Source organism: Grammomys surdaster, unplaced genomic scaffold (genome assembly GCF_004785775.1).
Source record: "Grammomys surdaster isolate TR1022 unplaced genomic scaffold, NIH_TR_1.0 61, whole genome shotgun sequence".
Taxonomy (NCBI): Eukaryota; Metazoa; Chordata; class Mammalia; order Rodentia; family Muridae; genus Grammomys; species Grammomys surdaster.
In genome coordinates this window covers 8,357,516-8,379,338 of record NW_021604563.1, presented here as the reverse complement: position 1 = coordinate 8,379,338, position 21,823 = coordinate 8,357,516, and positions in this window count along the sequence as shown.

Genomic DNA, 21,823 nt, shown 5'->3' with positions numbered 1-21,823 from the left:
TTTGTAATAGTCATCATCTGTTGCTAAGAGAAGCTGTCTCGAGGAGGGTGGCAACTACGCTTGTCTGTGGATAAAAGATCAAATATTAAGGATGAAACTAGCTTTATTAAAGTTGTCATTGTAGGTTATCATCTAAGATCTAGGTTTTCTGTACAACCAAATATATTCTCTTTTTCACTATGTCTTAAGCCCAGTTAGAGAACTTTTGGTTTCTTCTGACATATGCACACCTCCACTGCACCTTTGAGGTTATCACTGCCATGCAGGTTGATTATATGGTCTAAAGAAATCATAGTTGGATACATCTTGGATGCTTCCTTCCTTAAGAAGCTTGCATTGTCTCTTCTGGTGTCATGAAGGCTAGTCCTTATGGAAGAAGTTTTCAGTTTAGATCTAGCTCAGGATCCCTGCAACCAAAGTACACAGGATCTTCATGGACACAGACTTATCTTGGACCTCTGGCATATAACCAAGGGCAATAGCAATATTCTCTAATGTTTGAGAGTCTCTTGGACAACTCTGATCATAACAACTCAAAGGAGGACTTCTTATAGCCTGTGTTGGGTTTTTATTTGATAGAGTTTGGCTGTTTTATGAAACACTGTGGGAAAAAACACACGTGGGGAAGCCCCGAGCCCAGGCCCAGGCGGCAGCGACCCAGGACAGAAGCGGAGGCAGCCCACAGTGGCAGGCAGCAGTGGAGTCCCAGAGGCTTTCCCACAGGCGGGTTCACACATACACGAGAAGGTCTAGGGTTCCAGAGGCTACAAGCTTGTTAGTGGCAGGCACAGAAGACACGAGGAGTCCAAGAGATCAAAAGTTTTATTGTCAATAATAGGAAAGTTAGATCTGGATGTTAGTGCCCTCCCCCAAATGTCAGAAGGAGCTCTCTTATATGGGGAGTGGGAAAGAGGAGGAACTAGGGAGGGGAAAACTTAATTAGCTATGCCCCCCCGCTTTTAGATAACTCATTAATATGTAAACCTCTCAAAGCAGAGGCCTGTTAGTCACTCCCTCTACCTGTGTCTTACGTGACTGGCGGTGGAGGTTAAATGGAGATGAGACCACATGTCAGGGCCCTGGGTTCTGGGGACATAGCCAGACACCTGCCATCTTGGGGTTCCAGGCCCATGCCAACCCACAAACCAAGATGCTCTTCCATGGCCCGACAGAACATTATCAACCCAGATAGAATATTTTATTTAAACTATATTTATATATTTATATAACAGTTTTGATAAACAGTTAATAACACGGTTTCTTATGACTTTTTCAAACATCCTTTGTATTGTTTTAGCATCTTTATCCACTTCTGTATGTATTTCTCTCACTCTTCTCTAACTGGAGCCCCTTGATTTTTCCCATTTTCTTCATCAGATTACTTGGACAAATATTATTCTACTCTTTACTGCTTCTTATCCCCTCATCCCAGAAATGGTTCTGTTATTTTCTTGATTTCTGAAGTTATTCTAGAATATATATTCATATTTGTTAAGAACACCCAAAGATAGAGAAGATGTCCTGTTTCTTTCTCTGGGAGTAGGTTACCTTACTAATTATGACATTTTCTAGTTCCATTTACTTACAAAGCTCATGATTGCATTTATATTTATGGCTGAATATTATTATATAGTCTATATTTACCATATTTTCTTTTTAAAAATATTTTTTTTCAAATCGTAATTCATTCATACAGGGGTTATAGGCACAGAAAGGCAGGACATGGGGAAGGGGGTGACACTGGAGCGTGGGTGTTCAGGGGGAATACAGATAGCTTTCAGAACAGGGTATTGGCTGGGAGAAGGTTCAGGAGACAGGTCACTATGATTCTGCCTATGATTCACTTGTCCATATCTAAGTTGGTATTGTCTGCCAAGGCTACCTATTTACAAGGTCTATGACTACTTAGGCTGGTAAATTTCCATAAAAGCTGCCTGTTTACAATAGCTTATAGCCATCTGTTTCAATGTTTTTCCACAGAGACCCAAGACTTGGTGTTAGTATACGTGTATGACAGGCCTATTACTGATTTTAGGCCTATGGCTGATTTTAGGCCTTCAGTGTGTAAGCAGGGATGACCCTTATATCTCCTCCCTTCTGTAAGTATAGAAGGGCTGTGGCGATTCTAATCTTGCGAAGGCAGGGATCCATTCTTCAATTGAAGAATATTCATTTTGCTTCCGTTGGATAGCTATTTTGAATACAATAGACATGAACATATATGAACAAAACAACCTCGAATAAAGAAGAAATACAATGCTAGAAGGCTTGTCATACCAAATGTAATGGTATAATACAAAGCCACAGCAGTAGAAACAATACAGTACATACATACACATAAATATGTCAAGCAATAGAACAAAATCAAATATCCAAACATGAATACAGATAACTTCAGCAACTTAGTACTTGACAAATACACCAAAACATATGCTGAAGATAAGCAAGCAAATTCAAAAAATGATGCTGGAAAAACATTAAGAAGAATGAAATTAGACATGAATCTGTTATGTTGCATGAAAACTAACTCTAGGTTCATCAACGAACTATATGTGAGAACTGAACTCCAATGAAAGTGCTAGAAGAAAACATAACACCCTATATGATATAGGTGTAGGTAAGAACTATTGAAATAGAACTCCATTTGTCCAAGAATTAAAGGCAACAATCGATAAACAAGACTTTATAAAACTACCCAGCTTCTTCACAGCTAAAGAAAGAAAAAAAAATAGGAGTGAAAAGGAATCCCACATAATAAGAGAGCACTTTTGCCATTCTTATACATGACAGAGAATAAGTATATTGAATATATAAAGAACATTTTGTGGGTGTGGGGAAAGTGAACCTTCATTCAGCATTAGAAGGATTGCAAACTAGTGTAGCCATTATTGAAATAAGTTTGAGATATTCTTAAAAATCTAAAATTAAATCTATCAGATAACCCAGATATATCACTTCCAGGCATAATCTCAAAAGATTTGACATACTACTTACTCTACAGATAATTGATCAGCCATATGCGTTATTACTCCATTCACAATAGTTAGAATTTTTCAATTACCTCATAAAGTATTCATACTTCTTTTCCCTACTGATTTGTAAGGCTGGATTATTGAATGATGAACCTAGTATGTTTTTACGGCACTGTGATAAATGTTGCAGTGGCTAAAGTCATATTGAGAGATCCCCCTCAGATGGTATCTGACTAGAAAGAGAAAGTAAATATTACACTCATGAAGTTTTCATGCTAAAACCATTGTGGGAATGCCTCTCTTTGCTACAGGTAATTTTAGCATTAGAATATAAATGTGCCTTGACATGGAGGCACAAACTATCTGATGCCTGCATCTAGGCTTCTGAAGCATGGGACAGGATGTACTTTAGCACTTACTGGGTGTTTTATAATCTAGGTAACTTGACAATCGAGATGAAAATCACATGTTACACAAACAGTAAAGCTAAACTTTTAAGAGAACACTTGTGATACATCATCACATATACAGATTTCAAGGTTATATTCTTGAGCTTTAAGAGGTGATTTTCATTTTAAAAGTTAATGGTTTGCTTTTGGGAAGAGATTTGTTTTTATCATAGTAAAAGCAAGCATTTGATTTTTAAAGCAGCTAAATTGTTGTCATATATTAAAGTGAAATATTGAATAATTTTTCTTACATACCCTAATGTTTCCAGTCAATTTCCTCCAAATTCAAAATGTAGTATAAATATGGAGCAGATAAAATGATATTATTCAAAGAGTTTAAATGAGTTTAATGCTCTTTATAAAGAGTATCCAGTCACAGCAAGACCATCCTGAATACATAAAATTAAATTTAACTTAAAATTATAGTATGGTTGTATGATTAGAGCACCATAATCATTTCTGGTGAAAATTATTCATTTTGCAGTTATTAAAGTCAGAAGTTAATAAACTGGAAAATATGTTTGTTATTTCCATTTTAACATATAAGAGTACTTGAAGCTTTTCAATACTTTTTACTTTTAGGAAAAAAATCAGTCAAAAGAAGGAGTCTGTAATAGAGTCTTTTCTCTGCCATCACTAAAATTCCACCAAAATATCTGTTATTTTGAATAGGAAGTTCTATTGTGAAGCTCATACACTAAGTCCATACGTGTATAACAAAGAGCATATTGTAGTGGAACTTTTAACTGCAGAGCATTTTTTGAGAGTTGATCAGAATGTTCCATTTTTCAACATTATCCTGCTGGGCAAGCTAGAGTGAACTGTAGAAATTGGTCTTCTCAGTTGGTCTTTTTTCAGAATATCTCTTTTTATTGTAGTTCTCCTGAATTAAATGAAGCAGTAGAGATTGTAAACACAGATGGAGAAGGTTGAGATACTGCTATAAATCAGGGAGCAAGAAGAAGGGAAACAAATTATGTGTAGAGGAATTAACAAGAGTGAAAAATTAATAAAAACCAAAGAAGACTCACAGAAATAAGAGGTGATGCAATATGATCAAAAATAAAAATAATAACATTGTATAAAATAACATTATCTTCAGGTAGTTCATTACAATCATATTATATTTGAAATAATTACTCTTGGACAAATATTTGGAGCAAAATTCCATTTGCAGTATGTTGATTCATGAAAGTTGTTTCTCAAAAGTAATGTAATTTTAGGTTTTGAGAGGTTTTAAAAGTTGTGTACTCCTATTCATTCATTTTATCCATAGAGTTGTATGTTAATTTGTATTTGAAATGTTTTAAAATTTATAATGCCTTTATTCACTGTAATCAAACAACAAATTTTATTTTTAAGATACATTCTTTTGCTTCAAAGCAGTATTTTTATGAGTTTTAGGATTATTTTCTAAAACATAAGCCAAGTTATATCTAGATTTTCTTTATATTTTGTACTTAGTGAGTGAAACTACTATTAATGAAAATAATAGCTTTAATTCTTTTAAGATTCATTTCACGCTTTCTTTAATTATGTAAGTTTGTGTTGAACATTTGCATAGTTAGCCAACTAAACATTGGACTAACCCAGAAAAATAGTTTATAATAGAAAAATAAATCTGGTTCAACAAATAGGTTTATTCTCCATTAATGGTTGCTACTGAGACAGAGCAATTACCATATTACATTATTGTTCATTATTCCATGTACTCTGGTGGTCTGGGTTCCTGCACTCCCACCTCCAAGTGGAGAGACAGAGCCCTTTGTGAACCTTCATTTCACTTGTATTTTATTTGGTTTTCCCTTTGCTAAAAGACGTCAAGGTTCACTCCAGACCAAATTGCCTCTGTGAGTTTACCTTTAACTCTCTAATACCAGAGGATTCATGTTTCCTTTTGTCTCTGCTACCTCCTCTCCATTAACCCCATTTGTCTCCCAATGACACATAGATGTTTTCAACTCAGGTCATAGATATGTCCTTGATTTTTCAACAATTACATCACTTTTTAAATTTTTTGATATATTTTCAAAGTTCTTTTTAAGTGTGTTTATTGAACACTTTCTGCAATGACTGAACATACAGTGCATACTCTACCAGGCTCTATTCTTAGCATTTTACACATATTAACTCCTGTGGCTTATTTTAAAGGACTCTGATTGACTTTGAATCTCATTCTCATTCTGGTATTGATTTTTTTTGTTGTTCCAGCAATAGCTCCTGCGATAAGATCCCTGAGTGTTTTACAAAATGAATTATCAAGCAAAAGAAGGAGAGTGACAGAATCTAAAACAAAAGATAATGTGGTTGTTTCCTAGTTTTTCAATGAATAAAACCACTTTTATTCTGCTTGTGATGTGAGTGTGATACTGAGGAAGGCAAAGGTGCAAATATTGATGGTTACCATTTATGCAGTGCTTCACAACTTAAGCACTTTACATACATTATCTTGTATCTTGAGGACAATTGAATGCAATTTATTTATTATCCCCTCCAGTTATTCAAAGGCCAGAATAGTTTAGTACTTACTATTGAGATGTGAATTATTTGCCCACATTTGAATGCCTAAGAGAGGATATGAAGGATGCATTTGAAAAACGGGAAAACTGAGGTTTACAGGGCCATTTAATGATTGCCAAATGCGAATAGAAATTTGTTCACAATTAAACCTTGTGACATTTGTGCAATGTATTGGTTGGTTTGCAAAGATCCTGAAATAAAGAACAGGGGACTTTTCTATATTATATTTGTTTGGTTTCAAATATTTATGGGATTTAGACTAGTCAGATGTTTTGAAAAACCAAGAAGTACATAAAATGAATTTCATTGTTCTGTAGAAAAATAGTTTTAAAAATCATTTATTTTATCATGCATTTTAAAGACTCTAGCGTAGCTTGTATTGTGTTGATTCTATCTTCTAGGACAAGATAAAATTTCATAGTATTTAATACATATATTAGAAATTTGTACATTTAAAAAATATAGAAATGGATGGAGAGATGGCTCAACAGTAAGAACAGTTGATGCTCTTGTAGAGGACCAAGGTTTGTTTTTCAGTATGCACATGGTAGCTTAAAACTCATAGTTTTAGTTCCAGTGCACACTTTTCATTTACTTGGGCACCTGATCTTTACATAATACATACATGTGTGTATATATATATATATATATATATATATATATATATATATATACTGTTAAGTTGTAATGAGAAATGACTATGATCTTAGCAGTTGTAGTTCAAAGCATAGAATGATAAGTTCAAAATTACCCTTGTCTACATACTGAGTTCAAGGTAGCCTGGGTTACATGAGGCCCCATCTCAAAAATCCAAAAGCATAAAAAATAAAAATAAAATACACAAGAAAATAAAAGTTAACCTAGTGCAGAGGCACAGCTTTTGATGCTTTTGAGATATGGAAAATACAAGGTAATCTTATGATATGTCTTGTCGTTAAATGAAAATAAAGGTTAATTATTTGGATTATGTTATGGACCAGAGAAGCTGCAAAAGAATTCCACTTAGGTGAAAACTGAAGTACACGGAGAGCTTCCTAGGATAAGTAGCAATGTGACTATGTCCAAATCAATTCTCAAAACACAGAAAACAGGTACTTCTCTGCAGGATGTGATATGAATGTTGTGGTGGCTAATTTACAACTTTGTAGTGACTAACAGAAAAAGACTTCCCAACTAGATAGAGGCATCATCAAGCGAGGAAACCATATTTCTTCTAGTACTCGCCATTCCTTTGCCTCTTCTCTTTCTTGTAATCTGTTCTCCACATCCAGAGAGACTGGCTTCCATTTTCTAAAGATGGTAGTCAAAATCAAAGAAGCAAATGAGGCACAAAATATTGCTTATCCTGTGTTGTGCTCGTCCTCTTTCTTACTCCCTTTGAATCTCTGTGTGTATGGCTTTTCAGACCACTATAGTCATGCTATCGTAGAAAATCTTTGCAGTTTTGCTGAGAAAAGAACAGAATAACCTCATAGAACAACAGGATATGTGTCTCAGAGACATTCAAAGGAGATGGGTTTGAGAGGAGATTTATTACAATTAAAAAGCAAATGTCAATTCAGAATTAAAGCTACAACTAGTTATACATAAATTAAAGATTCCTATGAACACTTTCTTGGCAGACAATGAAATGCTGGATGATTTTTTTTTGCACTAGAGGGAGGAAAGTTGTTATTTAAAGATGAACCATTTCCAACAATGTTCTTAGTCTTTTTTGTTTAAACAATATTTTCAGTAATATTCTATATGGATTTATGTATCCCTTTTTAGTATATCTGTAAAAATCAGCCTTGAAAGTATCATTTTTGTGAGGGTATTTTCTTTTGTCTTTCCTTTATTTTTACTTTTAAAACATAACAGCATGTGTCAGTATCAGTAAGCCTGAGGCAAAATTGAGGAGTAGCACAGTTTATTATGTAGAGAGAATGACCTCTCAGTAACAATTCAAGAGCCTCATTCAGCAGAACCTTTTTGATCTAAAGGAAAAGAATCTGACAAGTTCTGTCTCACTAGTATGTGAATGACTTAATGTGTGGTCTGTGTGTTACATTTTAATAGAAAATTCACTAAAAAGAATAATGCTTAATAGAACAATTAAGATTTCATCAGAAACATTATGTAGCAAATGTGTGTTTGTGTGTTTGTATGTGTGTGTTTATTGGAACAGTAGTAGTGGTTATAGAAAGGAATTTTTGAGTGATAAGACACTGCAGTTCCTTTACAATACCTATAAGGCTAGCTCTGACAATTGTTACTGTAGCAGTGGATGATGCAGTATGAGCAACTGAGGAAAAATAGTGTTGAGTAATTATGTTTCCTTTAAAGAATCACTGTATTACTCAAGAAAGACTCATTTCAGATAGAAACAGTGCCACAGGCTTTTAGGAGTGGTAATAGCAGTTTATATTTACTGAAGATTTACTGTACAGACATTATACTAATAAGGTTAGATCTATTAAGTTATTTAATCTTCACAGCAGTCATATATGGAAATTGAGGCCCACAGGGGTTAAACAAGTTACTTAAGGTCATTAAGTTAGTAAATAGTAGAGCTAAGCAAATATTGTATTTAAAATCTTAATAGCATACAGTACTTTAGAGATCATTTAAGTACAAGGCAACTGATACACTCCACATAAGAACAGTAACTTTCTTAAAACCTTGTAAGGTAATGGGAAGATTACAATTTGTATTAAAATCTCATGGGTTTTAGCATTTTCCAATTTCTTTATTCTTTATATCTCTTTTTTTCTATATTTTTATCACAATGAAGGTTTATCAGGTAGAAATTAGCAAGAATAAAAGGTGCAGCTTTTGTAAGTACATGAGTAACTTTGAGAGTTACCAACCATAAAGTTATAGGGCACAATACACAAAGATTGCAATCAGTAGATGTGATTTTTTTAAAGATAAGAGAGTTTGCATGAAAATGAAGATTAAAGAAAGTTTCAGGAAATACATGACATTTGCTTTGTGAAACTGCAACCTTGTATTTCCTTGCTTTAGTATAAAACAAACCTGTGTGATAAGCAGAAAATACTGGTATTGAAGTTCTCATTGTAACAAAGACATGATTGACAAAGGGAATAGAAGAATGGAGTCAGTTTTGACAGAAAAGGAAGACAACAACAAAGTCAATGACAATGGCAACCCTGACTGTAACAATGACAAGTCGAACCCTCCCCATTTATCTGGTAAATGCTTTACCAGTGAGTTTGATGAAGAACTGAGAGTCAAAATTACTCAAAGACTTTCAAGCCAGATTGAGAATCAATGAAGAACATGATCAAGTGAGACTGTAACTGAGCCTTGAAAATATATTTTGATATAAAATTAAAACTTAACAGCTTTATTGGTTGCTAAATCTTTAGAGCTTGTGTGATTCTACTTGACAGAATTCTCTTTGTAAAGACATTATCTATATTTTATAGGTACAGGCAATAAGAAACTATGACTACAAAACCCCAATGGCTCATCTCAATCTTCAAAACTATTAACTGTCAGATCCAAAGGTTACTCCATTCCTGCATCCTCCTAAATGCACAGGGTCACTGACTTGATCCAATATTGAATCTAGGCTCTGCTAATACTAGATTCTAGAAGGATTTCTAGTGGTTTGATAAAATCCAACATTCCATAGAAACTTGTTAAACAGGTTCAAACAGTCATTTACCTTATCTTTGGCAGAGGTATATATGACTAGCCACATCACACATACCTGTGATAGCATAACAAAGCCCATGATTGCTTCTAGACTTTATCAGTTCTATTCACATGTACTTTACATATAACTAAAATACCTCTACCCTGGCCTTTCACACCTCTCTCACTCTTCTCCAACTATGTTATCTCCCATACTAACTGTAGTTCACACATTTCTGTCTTCCCATGTATCTGTTCATTCTTAATGGCAAGGGTTTTACCCCTGCCCCTGTTATTCTTCCTTTTCTTGAAGATAGACCTTTGCCTGCCTCTTGGCCCCTCTGATAGGCTCTGCTTCTTGAAACCTAGACCTTTTGTACCCTCCACCCCTCAAACACCCATTTAGCTAGCCTCTAGGACCTTTAGTCTCTGTACCTTGGCTTGCCCCTCCTCCTTGCCTCTTGGCAATGTAGTACACTCAAAGCCTTTGGTCGGCCTTTCTGCATCTCAACCCCTTGGCCTTCCTCTTCTCATCTTGCACCATCAGCCCCTCAAACTACCCCATGGTATATATCTACTGTTGGTCTGCCTCTCTGTTGCTTGGCCTAGGCCTCCTCCTCCCTGCCTCTTGGCCCCTTTTGGTCTATGCCTTGTATCATTGGTCTATACCTCGTCCCCTCTGCCTGTTTCTTGTCCCCCTGACTGTCTGGCCCTAATATGCTCATCCCATCAAAGTGGACATTAGTCCAGCTCTAGGCATGTTAGTCTGCCTCCCTGTCCCTTGGCCTATATATCCTCAGAGCTTCTTGGCTCTTTGTACTACCCCTTGGCTCCTTGATCTGTGTCTCATCCTCTTAGCCTGCTTCTTGGCCTCTCAGCCTGCCTTCTGCTCTCACAACCTCAGCCCCTCAAACTGCCCCTCCAGCCAGCTCTTTATCTATCATTCTGCCTCTCTGTCCCTTGGCCTTCTTGCCTCCCTGCCTCAAGGCAAATCTTTCTTCATCTAGGATCCTCATACTCTCTCTAGGCCCCTGACTTTACATCTAGGCTCCTTGAACTGCTCCTTGGCCCAATTATTTGCCCTAACTCCCATGCTTTTTGGAACATTGGTCTGCCCCCAGGTCCCTCTGCCTGTCTCTAGGTCCTGCAGGCTGCTTCCTGGTCCCAGGCACTATGTCTCTCCTACCTGCCTTTCTGCTCCTCAGTCTGACACTCTGCCTCTAGGAAACTTGCCCCCTTAAACTGCCTCTTAGCCCACCTCTAGGCCTCTTGGTTTGCCTCATTGTCCCTTGGCCTGCCAGTCTTCCCTCCTGCCCCACCCTGTCTTGCCATTTTTTTGTCCCTAGGCCCTTTGTACTCTCTCTTGGCCCCTGGGCCTGCCCCATCTATCCCATGAGACCTCGTCACCTGAGCCCTGGGCCTACCCCTTTGCCACTCAGTCTGACTCTGCCCCTCGATCTGTCCCTAGGTTTATTGGCCCCTCAGTCTGCCTATCTACTGGCCTTTTAGATACTTGGCCTGCATCTTATCTCCTCAACCTGCCTTTAATCCTCAAGGCTTGTTCTTAGGCCTCCCTGAGACTTGTACCTCTGCACCTAGACCTGTCCCTCAGTCCATCTGCCTGCCCCTTAGTCTGTCTCTTGACTCCATTGCATGGCTCTCTGCCTCTCACATTACTGCCCCTCACAATATCAGGCCTTCAAACTGTTCATAGCCCCAATCCTCTTGGAGCAACAGACTGCCCCTAGGACCCTTGGCTAGCCTTTTGGTAGATCGGTCTACCTCTCTGTCCCTTGGCTTGCCAGTCTTCCTGCCTCTTGGCACCATGGTCTGCCTTAGGCCCCTCTCCCTGCCTCTTTGCCTTTGATCCTCTTAGCCTGACTCTCAGACTGTTTTACCATTGGCTCCTCAAACTTTTCCTCCTCCTTGAACCCCCCTCTACTCCCATTTGTCTTCCTCTCTGTCCCTTGACCTGTTCCTCCTTCCTGCCTCTTGGCCCTTTGTTCTACTTCTTGGCCCTTGGGCATTATATTGTCCCCTTGGTCTGCTTCTTGGCCTCACTGCCTGCCTCTCTGCCTCTTGCACCAGTTGTCCCTTGGTGCAACTCTAGGTCTGATGGTCTACCTTTCTGTTCCTTGTCCTTCCACTTCTCAATGTCTCTTGGCACTTCTGTGTGCCCCTAGGCCCCTTGTAAGCTCTCTAGGCCTCCAGGCTTGCCTCAAGGCACCTCTACCTGCCTCTGAGTCACTTGGTCTGCTACTCTGCTCCTAGGCCCCTAGTTACCTGGCTCTCTGAGCCTGCTGCTCTGCCTTTCAGCCTAATTTTCTGCCCCTTACCCTTGTCCTAGACTCCTTGATCCCTTGGCCCCTTGGCCCATTGGTCTGCCCAATGGCTGGCTCTTGGCCCCTTAACCTGTCTCTTAGTTCCAAACCTGCTGATAAGCCCCTTGGTTTGCATTTAGGCTTACCCTTGAGCTTACTGTTTGGCCCCTCGGCCTGCCACTAGGCCCATTACCCTGCTCTTTGGTCTGCCTCTTAGCCCCTTACATGCCTCTCGCTACTTGTACTCTCAATCTCTCCCATACTAGGTTTCTCAAACTGCCCCTTGCCTCACCTCTAGGTCAGTTGGTTTTACTCTTGGATCATCTGCATGCCCCTACACCCCTAGGCCCACCTTTAGGTCCAATGGTCTGACTCTCTGTCTGTGGCTTGCTCCTCCTACACACTTCCTGGTATATCCCTCTGCCCAAGGACCCAATGCCTGGGTCTCTGCCTCTCTGCCTCTAGGCCCTTTGACCCCTTAGGATCCCCCTCAGCTCACCTCTAGGACCATTGGTCTGCCTCTTTGTTCTTTGGCCTGCCCCTCTTCCCTGCCTCTTGGCTGTTCTGTCTGCCTCTAGGCCCATGGTACTTTCTTTAGACCCCTTGGTCTGCCTCTAGTCTTCAGTCCCTGCATCGTAGCCTCTTGGCTTGCAGCTAGGTACTTAGTTACCTCACACATTAGGCCTGCCACTATAACCCTCAGCCTGACTCTCTGTCCCTAGGCCTTCCTCTAGGTCCATTGTCTTCTTATTCTGCCTATTTGCTGGCTTCTTGGCCCCTTGTCTGGCCTCTAGGCTCCCCTGACTATCACTAGGTGCCTCAGGCTGCTCTTAAGCCTCTGGTTACACTTGCACCTCTGCCAGTCAGCCCATTGGCCTGCCCCTTGGTCTGCTTCTTGGCACCATTCCCTTCCACTCTGCTTCTCACATAATTGGCCTCTCAAACCCCTGGCATCTCCCAACCTAGGCCCCTCAAACAGCCTCTTGCCCCACCTCTAAGCCTGTTGGTCTCCCTCTTGGAGTAGCTGACTGCCCTCAGGCTCCTAGGCTCAATTCTAGGCCTGGTGGCCAGTCTTTCTGTCCCTTTGATTGCTACTTCTCCCTGCCTCTTTGTATCATCGTCTGCCCTAGGCCCCACTCCCTGACTATGCTTATTGTGCCCTCTGCCTGCATCTCTGACTCTTGTCCACTTGAGCCCTCAAATTGCCTCTAGGCCCACTGGTTTGCTACTCTGTCCTTTAGCCTGGGCCTCCTTTCAGCCTCTTGGCACCTTTGTCTGCTCCTACTCCACTCATACTATCTCTAAGTCCTTGGGCCTACCACTAGGCTCCTCAGCCTGCCTTTGACCTCTTGGTCTGCCCCTAGGCCCCTAGGCCCCTAGGCCCCTAGGCGTCAGGCCTCCTGGCCCCCTGAGCCTGCCTTTGCCACTCAGCCTGTCTGTCCCTTGGACTTTCACTAGGCCCATTGACCCCTCTATGTGGCCATCTGTTGGCCTCTTGGACCCTTGTCCTAGCTCTCATGTACTCTGTATGCCTCTAGGATCCTAGACTGGCTCTTAAGCCTCCCCTTAGGCTTGTCCCTCCTCCTATAGGCCTGCATCTTGGCCCATCTGCCTGCCCCTTGTTCTACCTCTTGTCCCTTCTGCATGCTACTCTGCTTCTCCCACTGCTGTCTTTTGTATCTGCAGGCCCTAAGACTGCCCCTTGCCCTAACTCTAGGCCTTTAGGCCTCTGTCTTAGAACACTAGACTGCTCCTAGGACCCTCTATCTCTCTCTAGGCCCTGCTTCTTTGTCCTTTGTCTTGCCAGTCTTCCTTGTCTCTTGGCTCCTCTGTCTACCTTAGGCTCCTTTGCTCATTTCCATGTCTCTGTCCCCCTTTGCTTGCCTCTGGCTCTTGAACCATTGGTTCCTCAAACTGTCCCTCAGCCCCCCTGTATATCAATTCATCTGTCTCTTTGTCCCTTGGCCTTCCCTCCTTGCTAACTATTGGCTGCTTGTTCTTCCCCTTGGGCCTTGGATCTGTCTCTCATTCCTCATTCCTCAGCCTGCTTCTTGGCCTCTCTGCCTGCCTGTCTTCCTCTTGTACATAAATCTGACCCATAAATCTGTAACTCTGCCCAACTCTAGGCCCATTGGTCTTCCTTTCTGTCCCTTGTCTTGCCTTTTTCCCTATATCTTGGCACCTCTGATTTTACCTAGGCCCCCTCATAAGCTCTCTAGGTTCCAGAGCCTGCCTCAAGACACCTCTACATGTCTCTTGATCCCTTGGACTGTCTCTCTGCTACTAGGCTTCAGGTTGTCTGGCCATGTAGGCCTGTGCCTCTTCAGCTTGGCCTTTCCCTAGGCCTCTTGGCCCAATGGTGTGACCAGCAGCCAGACTCTTGGCCACTAGGAGTGCCACTCAGCTCCCGTGGCTGCTTCCAGGACAATCATCCTGCCTTTAGGCCTGGCCCTTTGGGTACTGGCCTGCCCCTTTGTCAGCCTCATGGCCCCTTTGCTTCTTTCACACTCTGTCCCTCAAAAAGTGTCTTGAACTACCTCCAGGCCTGTTAGTCTGCCTCTCTGTCCCTTTGCCTGCCACTCCTCACCATCTCTGACACCACTGTCTGCCCCTCATCTCATTTGTCTGCTCCTTACAGCTGGGCCTGCTTCTTGGCCTTTCTGCTTGCATATCTGCCTCTCTCCCCTTGCCCCCTCAAATTGCCCCTGGGGCCACCTCTAGGCCTTTGTTCAGCTACTCTGTCCCTTGTCCTATCCCTTTGCCCCACCTCTAGGCATTTCCATCTGTTCCTTTGTCCTTCTGTGTGCTTCTTGGCCCCTTGGCATGAGCCTAGGACTCTGGGCCAGTCCTTTGGTCTGTCCTTGGTCTGCCTCTGCCTCTTGGACTACCCCTAGGCCCCTTTTCCTGCTCTTAGTCTAACTGCCTGTCGTTCTGCCTATTGGTCCCTAGGCCTGAGGCTAGGACCCTGGACCTGTGCTTTGACCTGCTCCTCAGTTTGCCTCTTTGCCCCTTTGCCCCTTGGCCTGCCTCTCTGCCTCTCTGTCTGCCTTTCTGCCTCTTAGCCCCCAAACTGCCTTCAGCACATGGCTAACACCTTGGTCTATCTCTCTATCCCTTGGCCTGCCCCTCCTACTTATATCTCTTTGCCCCTTAGTCTTTCCCTCATCCCCTCTGTCTGACTCTTGACACTAGACCCTACAGCGATTCAGCCTGTCTCTCGGTTACTCTGCTGCCTCCTGGGCTCTTGGCCTGCCCTTCTGCCCCTAGGACCCTTGACAACTGGGCCTCTCAGCACCTGGCCCCTTGGCTTGCTTCTCTGCCACATGGCACCTTGGCCCTCCTCTAGACTTGCCCTTCATTTTGACCCTTGGTCACTCTGTCTACCCCTCTGCCTGCCTGCCTGTTGTCCTCTCAGACTTCCTCTTGACTTCTCTGCCTGCCCTGAAACCTGTCACTCAGCAGGCCCCTAAGATCCTTGGCCTATCCCTACCCCTTCCCCTCTGTCTGCTCTTTGTCCCCTTTGCCTGACTCTCTGGCTCTAGCATATTTGACCTCTCAGACTATCCCACAACCCATTTCTAGGACCATTGATCTGCCTCTCTGTTCCTTGACTTGCCCATCCTCCCTACCACTTGGCACCTCTGTCTGCCCCTAGGTGCCTCTGCTTGACTCTGTATGCCTTGGACTGGCTCTTGGCCCCAGACCCTGCTGTCTCTCAGCCTGCTTCTCTGACTCTCTGCCTCTCAGACCCTCAGAGTGTCCACAGGGCCCTGGGACCAACTCTAGGCCTATTGGTCTGCCTCTTTGACTCTTGGCCCCTCAAACTTCCCCTCAACCCCTTAGTTAGTTACTCAGCCTACTTCTAGGCCCTTGGTCTGTCTCTCTGTCCCTTGTCTTGCCACATCGGTCTTCCTCTTGGAGTCTTGTTCTACCCCTTGGCCCCTTGGTGTGCACCTTGTCTACTCGGGCTGATTTTTGGCTTCTGTAATATCCTCTTGGCCCTGTGGCCTTGCTCTCTTCCTCTTGCACCCTCAGACGAAGGATAAACTTCTGGTTTCTTTGGAAAGGCAGTTATATCAGTTGGTCTTTTTCTGTGAAAAACAAAGGGGTATTTTCCTGAAGCTGACACAATTGAGAGGATGTTTCCTTAGGCACACTTGTGAAAGGACAAGTGATGATAGTCATGTATTGGTTCACCTTACATTGTGTAGTTGAGCTCCAGACTACATAGAAAGAAATGAACCAAAATATTTCGGGTGGGGTTCTGGCAATGTGTTTGTGTGTTTGTGTGTGTGTGTGTGTGTGTGTGTGTGTTTGCATGTGTTATTAAATTATTTATTTATTTATTTGTTTGCTTGTTTACATTTCAAATGTTGTCCCCCTTTCTGGTCCCTACTTCTCCAAGGTCTTCATATTCTCCCTCCACTTTGCTTCTAAGCATGTAATCCCTCACCCAGTCTCCCATTCTCACCTCATCCAACCAGCATCATGTTTTCCTGGGAGATTAAGTTTCTATAGGATTAAGCACACGATCTCCCACTGAGGGCAAACAAGGCTACGTTTGTGCCCAGGACAATGGGCAAAATCATGTGTGTTCTTTGGTTGGTGGCTTACCCTCTGAGAGCTCCGAGGGCTCCAGGTTAGTTAATACTGTTATTCTTCCTATGGGATTGCAATATTCTTCAGCTTCTTCAGTCCCTCTCCTAACTCTTCCATAAGGGTCTCTGACCTCAATGCAATGGTAGGCTTTAACTATCTGCATTTGTCTCAGTCAGTTGCTGGTAGAATCCATCAGAGGACAGTCATGCTGGGTTCCTCTCTGCAAGCAAAATATGGCAACAGTAATAGTGTCAGGGTTTGATTTCTGCTTGTAGGATGGATCCCAAGTTGGGCTGGTCACTGGATGTTCTTTCCTTCAGTCTCTGCTCCATTTTTGAACCTGCTTCCCTTTAGACAAGACCAATTCTGGGTCAAAAACTTTGAAGTTGGGTTGGTGGCCCCATACCTTAACTTTGGTATTGTCTGTCTACTGGAGGTGGTCTCTTGAGGTTCTATCTCCCCACTATTGGACATTTCAGTTAATAACATTCCCATTGATTCCTGGGAACCTCTCATATCTCAGGTCTCTGATAATTTGTAGGGGTTCATCCACCCCCACCCCACACTCTTTCATATTTCCATTCATTCTTCTGGCCCTCTGGTGTTCTCTCTTGTCTTCCCACATACTTGATTCTGACCCCACTCCCCCTTCCTGTTCCCGCCCAGGTCCCTCTCTTGCACAGTCTGCCATGATTATTTTGTTCCTCCTTCTAAGTGGGTTTGAAATATTCACAATTGGGCCTTCCTTCTTTTTACCTCACTCAGGATATTTTCTACTTCCATCCATTTGTCTGCATATTTTATAATGTCCTCAATTTTAGTAGCTGAATAGCATTCCACTGTGTAAATGAACCACATTTTCTGTACTGGAAAATGTATATTCTACCAAACAGTAGTTTATGATTAGAGACCCAAATTAATGGTACAAATAAATAGTGTTGACATAAAAGGTTTGGTGGATACAGGAGCTGATGTTAGTATACCTTCCCAAAAGTCTTGGAATCCAGATTGGCCACTTCAGGCATACACACAATTTATAAGAATTGGTAAGTTATCAGGAATAAAACAAAGTCTCCAATAGATTACATGTATTAAACCAGAAGAACAAACATGGAATTTGAAACCATATGTGGCTGATATACCCATAAACTTATGCAGACAGGAAATTTTTACAGTGGGGTACTCAAATTAATATAATTGCAATCCTAGTGGAAGCAAATAAGGAAATCATAGGTGATATGGTCAATGCCTCTGGGGAAGGTATTGATAAAGGTAATAGAAAACAATCACAAGCTATATCCATGGTAAAACAAACAAACAAACAAACAATCAAACAAAAAAATAGAAGCACATCTCAGTGATTGAGTTTCTAAATTTATAAAAAATAAAAGCATATCTCAGTGATTGAGTTTCTAAATTTATAAAGGGGAACACTGCTGACTTACTACATGGACCATAACAAGAGAAAAAAAAAGTTGTAGATACTTGAGCAACTGGTACTAGAGCAGCTAGAGGCTCAACATACAGAAGTATCTACCAGTTCATGAAATTATTCTGGGTTTGTTGTAAAAAAGAAATCAGAGTTCCATGTCTCACCATTCCCTTCCCCCTTCTCTCTCCACGTGCTCTTGGCTAGCTTCTACTTGTCTATTCCTCTTTCTCTTTCTCTCTCTCTCCCTTCCTCTGTCTCTACTACGCTCTTAACTCTCCTTCCCATGCCCTGAATAAACTCTATACTGTACTGTTGTGTGGCTATTCCATCAAGGGGAAGGAATGCCTCAACATGGGCCCACAGCAACACCCCCTTCCCCATACGTCACCACACATCCAACAAAACAAATCCCTCCTCTCTTTATCTTTTCACAAACACATCATCATATTGTTCCCGGACCGAGTTTTAGAAACTCTGTAGGTTTGCATTCTCCCTGCTACCACATGGAGATCCAACATTCACTAGCCCAAACCTCAGAGAACTGGTAAGCTCCCTCCCCTCACTGGTCAGAGTAAATGTCCCCATGGTGACAGAAGAGAGTTCTTGAGCTCAAAGTTACCCCTGTGCTCCCCTTGAGAATGAAGACATTCAGTCTTTTCCTTGACCCTCTTTATAGGACATTTTCCCTTGAGTGATATTTTCCTCTCTCCTTTGAGACAGTTTCTTTCTTTCTGCTGAGAAATCCCAGGCCTTGGTAAACGTCTCTCTGTATCTCATGATCACTGGCCCAGAGTGTAGCCTCCAGCCTACCACATGACAACTTGGCTGTCTAGCCTGCACTGGAAATCACTTTGGTGTTTAATAATGCTTTCAGAATGCTGGTAGGGGTAGTTGATAACCCTATTCTCACCCATGAGTTGGTCTTCACTGCCTTGTCCCTACTTACTGGGATGTCTTGGATTCTCAGTAAGCAGAAAGCAATATCTCTACATGGCCACTAAACTAGCACTTTAAAACAACTCTCTTGCTTTCTCCCTTTCTTGCTCCCAGCTCAGCTCAGAATTGCACTGTTCCATGGTCCCCTTGTAAAAGAGAGTCTATTCCTGTCTCTTGCATACTGTCAGGGATTCTGTGTGCTAAGATGTTGATTTCCCACACTCATGACCATCCACCATTCACCTCCCCTACATTTGTGGTCTCTCTCTCATTCAGGGCTCCTGTGCTCTGCCAAGGCTGGCACTGCCCTTGCCTGGCTGCTCAGTTTGTAGCCCCAGGAAAAGCAGCTTTATCTGCCCTGCCCTATCTTCCCCTGTCACTACTGGCATTGCCTCCTTTGGCCACTCTGAGCACTATTGTAGTTGCTTTTGGGTGTCCTGTTTAGGGTTGCCACATCCTTGAAAAAAAAAAAAAACAGCTTTCACCTTGACCACTTGGTACTCTGTTCCCTGAGAAGCCATTTTCCCATGTACACACATATGCCTGGATGTGAGCCCCTCTCTCCCTCTCTTTCTTTCCCTGGGACTTGAGAAGTGAACAGCTAGACTCTCCACTCACCTTAAGAATAGTGCATGGTTACTAGGAGGAGGCCCTGCACCATCTGCTCTTCTCTGAGCCATGTGTGCACCACAGCATTGCCCCTTGACACAATCACTGCTGGCATTTGTTGGTGCTGTGGTTCTTCACTACCTGGGTCATGCACACAGTAATCAAGGATCCTAGCAATCTGTGTTCTGCAGGCTGTGCACACATTCCAACCTCCCACCCCCTCACAGCCCAGGTGCGTGCCTTGTGCCTCAACTGTACATGTATACTCTTCTGTCTTTAGCTCCACAGATTGGCTCATTCCCATGGGTTTCCTGCCAGCTCAGTTCATGTCACAGGCCTGAACCTGCCTGGACAAACTCACTTTCTGTCACATGATATTATGCCACCTCTGCCAGCTTTCTTATTCCTTTACATAAGCCAAGTGTTTCTCTACTAATGCAAAGGCAAGTGTTTCTCTGCTAATACAAAATGTGTTTATCTCTACTTATACAACCTGTCAAAGTTACTTAAGGTATTCATTCCTATCCTGCCTTGACAAATGATTTTTACTGTTGCCACTAAATTATAGTGTCCTGTACTTACTATATACATTATCAAATAAGTAATTTAACAAACACAAATTATATAACTCAGATATGACCAATTGATATAGCCCTCAATCTTGTCGGAAGTCTGCTAATTATAAATATGCATAAGTTAATGACAGACAGAATCCCCCAAAGCCTAACAGTTTACCCAACAATGTCTCAGAAAATATGGACACAGCTACAAGATATTGCCTAGATTGTGGTATGAAAACTAGTGAGAAACACTGTGGACAGACTAGAGAGTTAAAGGCCTCATTGTCTAAGTCAAAGTGAGCCATTTCTCATTCTGTGCATTATCTGATTCAGAGGGAAAAAAAGGGGGATATTTCATAAAACGTCTTCTGGGCTTGAAAGCCAGAGTGACTCTGCCCAAGTTGCCATGGAGACCACAGAGACCACAGCAAACTGTTTGGACTATAGATAAACTCTGTCATTTTAAAATATATGACCCAAGATTATAATTTATTCTTCCTCAGATTTTTGACTACATTGACAGCTAAGGTAACTGCAGCTTGACAGCTAAAAAGCAGACCTAGCTCTTTACCTTAAAAATAAATAAATAAATAAATAAATAAATAAATAAATAAATAAATTCATTAACCAGCCAAAAATGCCAGATTTCTGCTAGACTAAGCTTTCACAGATGGAATATTTTACTTCCTTACCTAAACTTGGTTTCCATTAACTAGTTCAGATGTAAGCTTCACAGATGCAATCAACTCAGTTTTCATCAAGTAAATGCTTCATATCTCTTTTCCATATGCCACTGTCCTAACATTATTTCAGTTCTTAGAAATTTGTGTACTTCTAATGAAACATTCTACTATATGATCCAACTAAATAATCACAAATTTTTGTTCCTTCTGCTTCACAAAAGGTTCATCTTAAAGAATGATTATGTTATTAACTCATGTTGTTATGTTGTTTGTAAACTTATAAGCTCCAGGAAATCAATTCATATCTACCTCTCATGGACCAAAGAGACTCCATCCAGATAAGTACATCCAGTAATCAATAACCTAAAGTTCCCACTTATTAGCTATTCCAGAGCGTGAGATTCCTCTGGGTTTCAAATATACATCTAAGAAAACATTTCTTTCTTTCTCTCAAACAAACTTAATCTTATTCTCTACCTATAAAATGTGTATGTGTGTTACAGTATCTTGTCATGCCTAAGTGCTTACTATATCCAGAACATCTCCAGAGAAACCACCCGCAGATTTTCCAAACTTCTCTCACAGACACGGATGCTTCTACTAGAACTGTTTCTTCTGATTTATCCTCAGATATTTTTACACATCCTGGACAACAAGGAAACAGCAAACTCTAAGACTGGACAAATATCTCCATACCCACTTTTGTAGGTTTCCTAGAGATATATCACCCCAAATTCATCAGGAAATAATTACAGATCATGTCGACCCTATTCCTGCTCCACCGTCACCTTGTTCTAGTTTTTCCTTTTTAATTAAACCAAAACAGGAGAATGTTAACATTTTGTCTAAACTCTGTCCCACAGTTACCTGGCAACAGCCAGGTATGCCTGACTCACTCTCACTGACTCACTGTAAAAGGGGCTGTTTGCCCCCTCCTCTCTCTCTCTTGCTCTTGTTCTTGCTTTCTTTCTTCCTCTCTGTCCTCTCTCTCTTCCTCTCCTTATTACTTTCCCCCCTCTATCTCCATATGCTCATGGCTGGCCTCTACTTCTCCTCTCTCTCTCTCTCTCTCTCTCTCTCTCTCTCTCTCTCTCTCTCTC